General features: G+C 39.4%; 1 non-coding gene across 1 annotated transcript; it reads left to right on the plus strand.

Annotated features, from left to right (window-relative positions):
- The first annotated feature begins 10,539 nt into the window (after nucleotides 1–10,539).
- trnae-uuc (transfer RNA glutamic acid (anticodon UUC)) lies at nucleotides 10,540–10,611 on the plus strand. Its single transcript has one exon. It is a non-coding gene; the product is annotated as a tRNA-Glu (tRNA).
- The last annotated feature ends 2,523 nt before the right edge of the window (nucleotides 10,612–13,134 follow it).

Consider the following 13,134-nt stretch of genomic DNA (forward strand, 5'->3'; position numbering starts at 1 on the left):
CAGGATGTACTATAGCAGTGGTGGAAAGTCACTAACTTCATTTACATTAGTACTATATCAGAGTAATTTGAGCTATAGTTTACTTGAGTATTTTGATGTTATGCTACATCTGCCCCACTATATTTCAGATTTTAAAATGTACGACATCTGGAATAATTTTTATAATTGAATGATAAAAAATAATACAAAAAAAAAAAGTCTACTCAGGACCCTGCGTCACTGGTTTCAGATGTCTTTGAGTTCTTGAGTGATTTCCTCTCAGAATTTCTCTGTTTCATTTAAAGTTTGAGGCCCAAAGAAGTCAAATCTCTCCCTCTCTACACATATATATATATATTATATTTCACAACAAGCAAAGAGTGGAGAAATATTACAAACAACAGTTGTAAAATGCTATTTAACCACATGTCACAGGGTTCTATTTCAACCTCATTTAAGGTGATATTTGCAAAAGATCCAGGCTGAGTTGGAAAAATAATCATGAATCAAGTGAATGAAACAAAATACTATACAAGTTTAAAAACAAACAAAATGAGTTCTTCAATAACTCAATCTATTGACAAGCTCAATAGATGTTACCTCTCCAACCAAACACATCACACTTCAGTAAGAGCCCTTTTATAGTCATAGCCCCTCCCATTCAGCCAAATATTTTTCTAGGAAAATAATCAACTAGGATCAACAATCAATCAAATTTTCCCTAATATATCAATAATATTCTGATAATTTGACCACAATAACTGTTAGAAAATGAAAAAAAATATATGCTATGTTGGTCCCCATTTCCCTTCTATAGAAACACCTCAGTGATACCACAAATGAACGTTATTACTAAAAACACAATTATACATCACATGACCAATAAAAACATTGTCATCATCCTACATAATGACGATGCTTGGATATATAAAGATTTATCCGTCACAATGACCGACCATTTTTACTTTTGACAAATTAAGTACGTTACAGATAATAGTGTGATTTTAATTAAGTATTTTTACGTTGTTGTATTGGTACTTTTACTTCAGTGAAGGTTTTGAGTACTTGGAGCGCTGTAGTGAGGTTAACAGATGAGGCAGATGATGGATTTGATCAGTCAAGGCCATTGATCTCTCGGTGGGATTCAGTACCTTGGACAGCTCCACAGTCAGCACTGTGAAAACATTCATGGAACATGAATCCAACATGGATTTATCATTCATTCCTTCATTCATTCATTCATTCATTCAAACCCTTGTTAAAGCATCGAGAACACGTGGTCAGTATTTGGATATTCTATCTAAATAAACACATGTTAACGAAGCTGTAAACACATGCAGAACACACTGGGATTAGAATGATACTGGATAGGCCAGATCACATTTGGAGGTGATCAGATCTCAGCAGGTGTGAATGTATTCCATACAGGATGACCACAGTCTTACCTGAAAAATACTGATAGAGGGCACGCTGGTAGCTCACCTGGTGAAGTGTGTGTCCCATACACTCATGCTGAGTCCTTAACACAGCCCATGTTCGACACCAACACGTCATTCCCTCTCTTTCTCTCTGCAGTTCCCTGTCGATCTTCACTCTCTAAATGGAGGCATAAAGGTCCAATAAAATCCACCCAGTCAGTTGAAAAATCCACCAGAAGTCCACCAGCTACCTAATTTGCAAATTTAGATCTGATCACAATGTGGACACAATCAAGATAACAAGAATACATTTTAATACCAGGTGTAAATGAATCTGATGTCACAATCTAGATAACCTGTCCAGATACAGATCACAGGTTAATACCTGTAACACACCTGACAGTATAATAACAGTATAACTAAGAATTATTGTCATAATATGAACAAGACCAGAATCATAAAAACAACCCATAAACTTTTACTGTGAAAGGATGAGGAGTGTAGTTTTCTTTGTTCTCGCTCAGCCGCAGCAATCCACAGAGCACTTCAATAAAACCAGAATGAATCAGGTTGATCAGATTTTCATGTGAACTCTGTGATATGAAACCAATCAGAGGAGCTCACGTCTCATGAAAGAGTCAATTAATAATCAATAGTCATTAGAGCAGAGAGGAGGGTGGACGATCCCAGGCTGCAGCTCTGCCTGGGCTAGAGGAGCGTGAAATTACTGCACGCTGTGTACTACACACACACACACACACACACACACACACAGAAACAGTCATAACATGATGTGGGTAAGCTGCTTGTGAGCAGCCCTGACAAAAAGCTTGTATGAATTTTACATGTTGAACACATTTTACATCTGAATGTGTACATGTGTGAAAGTCACATACATACACATGTCATTTCAAATTGGACTACTCACTGCACCACAGTGTACACATGTTCAACAAACACTTAGTAAATGGCTCTATATGGAAATTGTCATGAGATAACTTCTCATATGATTTAGCGCTTTCTAAATAAAATAGAATTTGCCCTATTAGCTCTGATTAAAAGATTAATTCAGTTCTACTTTGATATCAGGTGTGATTGATACATTAATTTTCAGTCCTGTTTTTAGTCATTGGCAGTATTTGTGTTGGACTGTGGACATCAGGTGAGCTCAGCAGGTAAAGAGCAGACAGCGGGTGTAAATGAAGCCTCTGCTGAACGGCCAAGGTCACATTGAAGAATCCAGTTTCCACATTTCATAATTCATCACCACAACCTCGAGATTGAACCTGTTCCTCTCCATAGATGAGCTGTGTGTGTGTGTGTGTGTGTGTGTGTGTGTGTGTGTGTGTGTGTGTGTTGTGTGTGTGTGTGTGTTTGTGTGTAAATGGAGTAGGCTGCAGTGCTTTGTTATGTGCACTGTATCGATGGAGGACAGCAGACAGACTGTACATCACTCATAGTTCAGACACTGGACAGCAATGGGCCCTCTGTATTTGTGTGTGTGTGTCCGTGTGTGTGTGTGTGTGTGCGCGTGTGTGTGTGTGCATGTGTGTGCATGTGTGTGTATTTGAGCAGCAGTGACTGTGCTCAAGCCAAATAGGCCAAACTGCCCAGAGCCAGAGCCATACACAGACTGAGTTGGATCAGGTTGTGACTTAAAGAACCTGCAGGTCAACTTGTTTGTTTGTCTTTTTTATTCTTGTTGAGCTAACCTCAGGGGCCTCTGGTTCTGGCCTCTGAGAAAAAACGGGAGTTCATCTGACTTGTCTGAACCTCTGTTAAAACCCCCAGATCGAATTCTTTTTTATATTATGTATTATTATTATGTATTATGTATTATTCATTATTATTTATTTATCATTATTATTTATTTATCATCATTATTATTATTATTATTATTATTATTATTATTATTATTATTATTATTATTATTATTATTATTATTATTATTATTATTATTATTATTGTTTCCCTTATTCTAAATATTTCTACCTGCATTATTACACATCTTTTATTTAGACAAGGTTAGACTTGTTTCCTAGTTTGAAGCCAGGGTTCTAAATTTTTCAGGTATTTCTTTATTTGTTACGACAGCTTAAGATAGATGAGGAGTCAAACTCAGGTCACTGTAGTAAGGACTCAGGTTTTCATGCATACGCTCGACCAGTTAAGCGATCACTTAAAGGTCCAGTGTTTCAGATTTTGGGGGCTGTATTTACAGAACATGGCAGAAACTATGTTTTTATTATTTATAATCACCTGAATGTTTGTTTTTACCTTTTTACAGATGCAGTGTCCTCTTCCACAGTCCACCATAGACAAACTCTAGACTGGCTCTCGATGAAGCATTTTGTATTTTGTTCAGCATAGTTTTACCTTCATGGTCGATGGTGAAAAGAGGGTTAGATGATGTGGTGACGTTGCTTCTTGTAAATTATGTTTCTTTAATTAAGTTTAAATATGAAATAAAAATGTTAAACTAGAAAACAAACAAACTAAATTCACTGATGCCATCTGTGAGATGTGGTTAAATGAAGTTCCTATTAGATTAACCATTCCATTTAAATCACTGCTAAACACCATACAGTACCCTGTACACTAAAACTCCCTGAAGTGATATTTGATTCAAACTAACACAGATCTGCTTTGATGTGAGCAGAAGACAGGTGTTTTTTATGTATTTCCACATTTGACATCCGCTGATGAAGGCCACAGGATGTGACTGAAAGCTCAAGGAAAAGCAAATAGGCCGAATTTGAGTCAAATCTAGAGTGCCAGTCATCGTGGGATGCTTTCAGTGGGCGGCTGAGATCTCATGGCACCAACAAACGAGGTAAAGAGCTGAAACGGATGAAACTGATTGAACTTTGAGCATAAAATCCCGACAGAGACGCACATCATCTCTTCAGGAGAGCAGCAATTTGATCACAGGCGCTCCTCGGATCGGCACAGCCCGGCTCCAGAGGCTGAACTCTGACTCTACAAGGCTCTGGTCTGAGTCCATTGGCTGAACTCTGACTCCTCAGCGCTCTGGTCTGAGACCAGCGGCTCACATGTCCAGAGGCTGAAAGGTCAATTTCTTTCTATTTCAGACCAGAGAAAAGATACATACACTCTGCTCCTCCCTCATTCATCCCTCCATCCAGTCCATCCACTCCCTCCCTGCCAGCCTTCCCACATTTTCTCTCTTTCTTCTCACATCATATCTCACTCTATCCCATTTCTCTCTCTCTCCAATCCTCCCTCTCTCTATCATTTTATCTCTCTCACTTCTCTCCTCATCCAGCCCTCCCCTCGTCTCCTCCTCCAATCTCCTCTCTCTCTTCTGTCCCTCCATCATTCATCTTTTTCCTTTTTTCTCCTCTTTCCCCTCACACACATCCACAATACCTGGGTGAGAGTGAGGGAGAGAGAGAGAGAGAGAGAGAGAGAGAGAGAGAGAGACAGAGACAGAGAGCAGCTGTTGCCAAGCAACCCAGCTGACCAGTGAGGTGTGGAGAAGTGAAGGAGGGGGTAAAATGAAGGAGGTGCCTAGGGGGGAGGACATGGAGTGACTGAGAAGGAGGGGAGAGAAGGGAGGAAGGAGAGGAGGGAAGAGGGCTAGATGATGATAGGGAGGAAGAGGAAGAAGGAGGTGAAAGAGGAAGAAAGGAAGGGGGAGGATATGGTGGTGGTCACTGCTCACTGATTGCAGGAGTCGCTCCGGCCAATCAATTTCAGCAGGTGCGTGACCAGAGCTGTCTAGCATCAATCACACACACACGCACACGCACACACACACACACACACACACACACACACACACACACACACACACACACACACACACACACAGGGGAAAACTCATTCATTACAGAGGAATTTGGGAAAGTAACAGGGAGAGAAACAGAAATAGCGTGTGCGTGCACCAAAGAAGAAGAGGAAGCAGCTGAGCAGTGAAGAAGAAGAAATGAAGGGGCTGTGGAGTCTGGGGTCTCAGATGAATCTGTATGTCTTTAAAATTTTACTGCTGTCATCGAGCTGAACACCACAAACAAATTCAGTTTATGTTTAATCAATCAGGGTCATTACAGTAATACGCATTAATAATAATCAGGAAGAGCTCAGACAGTAATACAAACAACAACATAACATCATCAGCAGGCTATAGTGGCAGTAGAAGTAGAAGTAGAAGTAGTGTAATAGACATTAAAGTTCCAGTGTGAAGGGTTTAGTGGCATCTTGCGTCGTAGGTGATGATTGCAGCCCCTTCGCTTCACCCTCTTCCTAGCATGAAGGTGAAGCTATGGTGGCCTTGAAACAGCAAAAAGCATTAAATGTCTTATCTAGAGCCAGTTTTCAGTGTTTAGTTTGTCTGTTCTGGGCATGACATGACTCCGTTGAAGAGCACCTGCAACATCCTCAGATATATGAAGCTCAGTGTAAAGGAACAAAAACATAACAATTCCTTTTTTCAAGTGATTATACATATTGAAAACATAGTGTTCATATTTTTGCCATATTCTGAGATATACTACATATAAATAATGTATAATATTGAGCTCTTAACCTTTAAATGGAGAGAAATAAAGTGTTGTACCAGCTTTAACTTCCAGAAAAAAGGTCCAAATTAATCATAAAGATGGAAAAATGTCACAACTTCTGATAGCACTAATATTAAACTTCTAATCTGAAAGCATCAGACAGAGCCAGAATATATTATACAAGCAAAGAGTAAAAATGTCAAAATATAGTACATAACATACGTTTGAGGACCCGCTCAGTAATGTCTTATTTTTACCGTACTCCGAGTATGAATCCTTAGTGCCATGGATTCTTTGTACTATTGTTCGGGTCTAGTGGGTATGGTAGGGCAGCTTGGTATGGGTGGGGTGGAGGTGGAGGTGTTTTGGACTGTTTTATGTATTTCTTTTATTTTCTTTAAACTTTTTTCTTTCTGTCTTTTCTATTTTAAAGAAATAAATTGGAGAACGCAGTAATTGCACCGACCAGGAGTTGTGACAAGAAGCAGTAGTTTTAAGTTCAGAAGTTTTAATGAGATACAGGGGTCCTAACTTATGGAACTCTCATCTTCTTTTCTCATAAAACAACATCCTTTTTAAACCAATATTGAATATTTTTAAGGTGTAAAAGAATTTGCTGTATTATTACGTTTTGCCTTTTTGTACTTAATTAAGTACATAATGCTTAATTGTAATATACAATATTATATAATGTTGTTTGTTATGAGTCAGTTTGGGTTTTCTTCATACATTTTTTTTAAATGGACATTTTACATTTTAAAAGTGTAACCTGCCAAATTACACAAGGATATTATGCTACATAACATTATATGACATCAAAGTTTGCATATATCATATGTTTAATATTGTACTTAGTCCCCTTAGAAACAATATAACATAAATGAAATAAAGAGAGAGACGTTCCAGGAGAAGTTGTTACAGAGTTGTAGATAAAACTCCCCCTTCCTTTGTCCCCCTCCTCTTCCTCCCTCTGTCTGTTTCTGTCTGTCTCCTTCATTAAACTTGAGGCTCCCAGACAACAGAACTCGCCAGTTTTACTGATCAGTCTGTCTCTAAACAGTATTGATCCGTCCTTATATGAGCTACCATTGATCTGATCTGTTAGGATGATTTTACCCCATGAGATGAACACTGTAAAATATGACAAGCCCCACAAATCATTTCACTCCATCTAGTCAGACCAGAAGTGACTGTCAGTGATGTGTAGGCAGTACAGCAGTCCATCCTCTGTTACATCTGTCCTGGGAAGCAGCTTTCATCACAGTATCACAGCCACTAAAGGTGCTAAAAGGCCAGACAGAGAGCAGCCAAACTGTCTTCACTACACTGAAATATGAAACTGTTTCTTAAGGTGTCAAGAGTTCCTGAAGTAAAAAGTCTTGTTTGTTTTTTCATAGTTGCTACAGTCTAACTTCAGTCTTAGAAACTGTCTGGAAAAGAGCGCTTTCAAAAAAAATACTTGGCAGGTGATTGGATGAACCATCTGTCAGATCAATGAACCAAAAAAACGTTGTCAAACTGTTACCAAAGTCAGTCGGGGGAAGAGTGAAAATATGTCTTCCATCAACAGAAGTCGTCTTTGCTCTACTCTACTGAGGAAATACTCTCTGTTCTGATTTCACTGATGCTAGTAGCATCTTAAAGCACCAAATGTGTATTAATCCACCGCTGAAAATAGATCTGACTATTACTTCTGTTTTAGTAATGTTTGCTAAAAAACTATGGCTGTTTTTGGAAAGCCAGTGTTTAGACATGGACTAACACCTTGTTGGCTTGGGTTCAAATGAATTGGTAGGCAATAACAAGCATGTCCCATAGAATACCGTTACACTAATAATGATTGTATTGTTAAGATTAGGCAACTGAAACACAGCAAAGCTCAGAGAAAGATTGTTTTGAGCATCAGCTTTCTGCGATGCATTCTCTGTGATTCGTCAGTCTTACTGAAAAACACTGGTTTCTGTACATCTAAGATAAATTCATATCTAATACTTTACTGGATGGAAACAATAACCATGTGTAATTTCAATAAAGCTAAATGACTTATAGTGTAGAAAACTAAAAATACTTTCTCTCACCAATAATTATACCAAATCAAATGAGTACTATTTGAGTATGGAAGTATTGATTACTAGGTCTCTAGTGAACCACCATCTCTACCCATGGCAGCTCACATTAAGATCTGAGCATCGACTCTGTATGACTCATTTTTTTTACAGTGTACCACTGTGGAATAAACAGGGACAGTGCGACACATGAGGCAGACTGACACTGACTTCATTTCAGAAAATGTAATCTGGGATGTTTGATTATGAGATGATGAAGGCGAAAATGGAAGTAAATGTGATTGATGGACAGAAGGAGTGGGAGAGATACAACGGAACAGAATACACAGAAGACATGAAGTAATTCACATTTTCACATTTCCATCAGGCATTTCCCAGAATCCCACAAGAAATCTATTCATATTAGAAGATACAATCAATGTGTGTTTGACCGGAATACATGAAAAGTTGAATCATTTTAAACAGTAGCTTCAAAAAAACCTTCTCTGTAGCATATTCACACAAATTCAGCCTGAGTGCAGAAGGATATTTGTTTTCAACGTTTCATGGCTACATATGTTTGGACCGATTTCAACAACGTAGCTGCTGATTGCAGTCCATTCGCCTCACAACTGTAAAACACAAAAGGCCTGGGAGCCAGTGTTTAGCTTGTCCATTGTGCTCTACAGTAGAAAAGTTATCCAACATGGTGGACTCACTCAAAAACACAACAATTTTTATTTTCAGGTGATTATACACTAATAAAAACAAAGTTATGAATATGATTCCAAACTCACCTCTGTGCGGCTTTTCTCAGGAAGAGTGGTACTAGTGCTAATATCACAAAGCTAATATGCGTACAATGACATTACCAAATTACCGTTAGCTTATAAGCTGTTAATGGCAATCCTATTCTATAGTTTCAACCAGCTGGTGTACTCAGGTGAAAGTCATTACCAGAGAGCAATCTGACCTTCTTTTGGCACAAGGTCAGAAGTCATTAGTGCAGTTCATCCTCTGGGAACTTTGACTATCTGCACCAAACTGTCATGGCAATCCATCAAAAGATTTGTTAGGATATTTTGTGACCAAATCAGTTGACTGACAGACCCATGTAAATTCCACAGATATCAGCGATCAAGTTCAGGGAGGGCAACATTAATGCACTGCACAGAATTCATAAAAAGGCGATCATGGTGGACAGTGTGCATACAAAATGAAGAGGTTTGACATGATCATGTCCGTGTCCAATGTGGTTAAGTTTATATTATTAATACACTCCGAGTCAGTGTTGACTTCGTCTTATAAATATTATTAATATTTTACCAAGACCACAAACCAAGACCACAAAGTTATCTGATTGCCTAAGTAGAAATTAAACTTCGATTCAGTTGCCACAAGTGGAAGTTACAGAAAAAACTGTGTGCAGGGAAGTTGTCAGTGAGCATTTTGCAGATACATTGCATATGACCATTTTGTGACTTGTATCTCTATAAGAATTACAAATTAGAATATAATAAAAAGATACTTTTTTAGAGACACCCTGTGTCCTCTGAGACTGAGCCAGCCTGCAGGCTAAAAACAGACTGTGGACCGCAGGATGAAAGAGAAACAGACATATTAATCATCTTCAGAGGAAATGACCTGTAAAAATGACAATCAATATCTATCCAAATATTAGCTCACACACCCCACCACTGCTCTGACTCTCAGACGGAATTGTTTAATCATTGACTATGACTGAGGTTTTAAGTGGGTTTCAGTAAAGAGTGTGTCTGTGTGTTGGCGCGCACAACACACGGTTTGGAGTTTAGCCAGTTTAACCAGTTTAACCATTGACATCCTGATTGTTCGCTGACTGTTGATTGTTGCTATCGCTTCTCTTTGAGAACAATGATCAATGGTTGATGTATTCTGAGATCCACTGTCAGCTCTACACTGGTGCAGCTCTCCCTCTGGCAACCATATCATATGATGTCACTACCACTGTAAACATCTGGCTGCTTTGCAGATATTCAGCTTTGTTCATCTAAATGTGATCAGCCATGATTAACTTATATGTGTTTTAACTGGGGACTGATCATTTTGTCAATAAACCATGTTTGATGGAGCCATGATCATAGACTGTATATAAACATGGATGTCTCAGTGATGTCACCCGCTGGCGTCACCGTGAAGCTCAGTGTGGTGGCTCTGGCTGCCGCCATCTTGGCTGTCCTGCCTCTGCTGCCTCCCAGCTAATCCAAAAAGAGTCAAAGAGGTGGATCATCAGTGGACCTGAGGCAGGCTGAATGAAGCCTGGTTGCTCAAACAAGCCACCTGTACCAGCACCCACCTGCTGATCCATGCACCCACGCCTTAATATAATTTGAACAGGTGAGTTTTGTAGCCACCCTCAAATGGACATTTGAAGTAGTAAGTTTTTGTGTGTGTTAAACTGTGTTATTTTATTGTCAACAGCTACAATAGTCTTGTCGCAAGGCATGCTATCCACCCAACAGCAATCAAGCTTGGTCACCAAGTTAGTCACCTGTTATCCACATTCAACCAGTTAATTCAATTGATGCTAACTGTTCCCATATGGTCTAGCAGTTAGGATTCCTGGTTTTCACCCAGGCGGCCTGGGTTGGACTCCCGGTATGGGAACTGTGGCTTATATTCCTCTATGTACGACTGAAAGCAAAGTGAACTTGATTCTGTGTGTGTACCTGGCCAATAAATATTGAATTTGGGATGGCTATGGGTTGTCCATTAATCAGCCTGCTCCTCCAGTCTGCATGCCAAAGTGTAAAGATACTGAACCCCAAATTGCTCCCTGTAAATCGCTTTGGATAAAAGCGTCAGCTACAGTAAATGTAACTGATAACAAACCGCAGAACGTGTTTAATCTTTGCTGTGGAGCAGTTCATATTCATACACAGTGTATTTTTATGATGCAACACAGCTAATATGACAGCATTTTGGACTCTTCAGTTCTCCTCTCCAATGCTAGTTTACGATTAGTATAGCACCAAAGTTGAACACTATGCATCTAGCAGGCGTACCACTGAAATGCATGTAATCATTTTCTCTTTAAAATGCTGTTTAACCTGCAATAACTGATCTTTGGGGACAACAGAAACAAGCTGTGAACACAACACTGACATATGATCACCTTTTAAGCTAACATGCTGAACAAATTATTGCTGTATTGTTGGGACGTGTCTGGCCACCTAGAGAATTTTCACTTTGCCTTTAGCTCTTTTTTTTTGGTCTATACTAACTGCTGTAATTAGCTGTCTGCTGTGGAGCATGAGGCTGAAAGTTGAAGTTGCATACTGCCTTTAATCTCAGAGCCCTCCCTCCTGATATGTAGTAATATGTAGAGATGATGACCTATTGATTTCTGCTGGAGGGGTGTTTGACAAGCAGCTGGAACACACTCAGGTTGTAAGCTCACTTGTTCTGTAATTAGCAGTTGACTTATTACACTGAGACTGAGGCTGTGACAGTGCAGAGCTACGGGGCCTGACCGATGCTGATATCTTGTTTTATTTTTGCCGTGGCCTCGATTACAGCCTGATGCGGCAATCTGCTGAAACTACAGAGTATTCTAGACATCAGAAAAAGATCAGCTAGACCCTCGTGCAACACTAAAATCACTTACTATTGCTACTGCTTATCCTAATAAATTATTATCAGTGAAGATTTTGCAGATACACATATTTGCATATGAAAAGTTAAATCACCATCAGACATTAGCTCCGAGACTGCATTTTGGCCAATGTGTTGTGTTTCTTCTGCTCTCCATGCAGACTGTAGCAATTAAAGCCCGCTCAGATGTGACTGGTCAATAGTACTCTGACTACAAACAGAAACCAGAACACTTGGTGCCAGAATCTTGGTCCCTCGCCTACAGATTGTGCATTCATATGCAGATATCTGTTTCTAGAGATTACAGGAAAAATCAAAGGATCTCATGTGTCTGTCTGTCTGTCTGTCTGTCTATATGTCTGTCTGCACCAAATTTCTTCAGCAATCCATTTCACTCAGCACCGAAAATGTCAGCTGGAAATTTGCTTTTAAGAAAATGTTATATGGAGTCTGACAGCATCAGATAAAATCATGGGAGTCAGTTTGGATCAATGTCTCCTCATTAACAATCAGTGTGGACCTAAATAAAGGCTGTATGTGAATTATGAAGCTGTATCATATCTGATGAGGTTATTTTATACAGTGTCTGCTTTATATACAGCTGTCTTACTGTGATGGATCATAATACAAAGAAACACCAGGTGAAGCTTGGACAGAGCAGAGACTGTCCTCTGTTGTTCTGAAGAGATTTAAAATGCGTCTGAACTGTGAAGATGAACATTGTAGTGACAAACTGAGTCACACCAGCTGCATGCTCATCATTACTAATTTATATCTGATCCTGTCTACTAAAACTCCAGAGACCAACGCACACCCACACACACACACAGTACATATGACGGATAGGCTCCTGGTCTGTCCTGGTCACAGTTTGATTTCTATAGATTCTTTGTATGACCTGATGACACTCCTGGACATTAGCCAATGGGAAGGCTGGATTCAAACTATTTCATCGAACCAGAGAACAAGCCTCAGTTCCCATTTCTTCCTTGTATGAACATGCCATCTGTGAAACCTATGGATCAAAGACAAACTGCGAACGCAGGCGCAGGTATGAATACAACATCGTGTGACAAAATTCTGAGCCAAAATGCATGAAACTCAAGCAGCTAAATGGAATTCATCCATCAATCCTTCATCCCTGTTCTTTATACTGTACCATGTCAAAATCACCTGAGCTAATTAGCCTGAAATAAAGTAACTTGCAGTTTCCTTTCACTTCCTACATTTAGCCTGACATTGTGTTCATGTTAACAGAAAGGTGTAGCGGTGCGTGTAGGCGCCTCAGGGCAGAGGGATTTACTGTATACCTGCCTAAAAATAGCATGGATACGTATCAGTACACATTTGCTGCAGAGTAAGACTACGGGCATTCATTTGACACTATTTCATGTAATCTGGGATGTTTACAGTGAACAAAAGATTTGTTCCCTGACTTTAAAGCGGAGCCCCCACCCTGACATACAGAGCCTGTGGAGAAGCACTGTCTGAATGAATTACTAATAGTTCTTCAAAAGTTCATCATATTTTATCTAC

Source organism: Larimichthys crocea, unplaced genomic scaffold (genome assembly GCF_000972845.2).
Source record: "Larimichthys crocea isolate SSNF unplaced genomic scaffold, L_crocea_2.0 scaffold82, whole genome shotgun sequence".
Classification (NCBI taxonomy): domain Eukaryota; kingdom Metazoa; phylum Chordata; class Actinopteri; family Sciaenidae; genus Larimichthys; species Larimichthys crocea.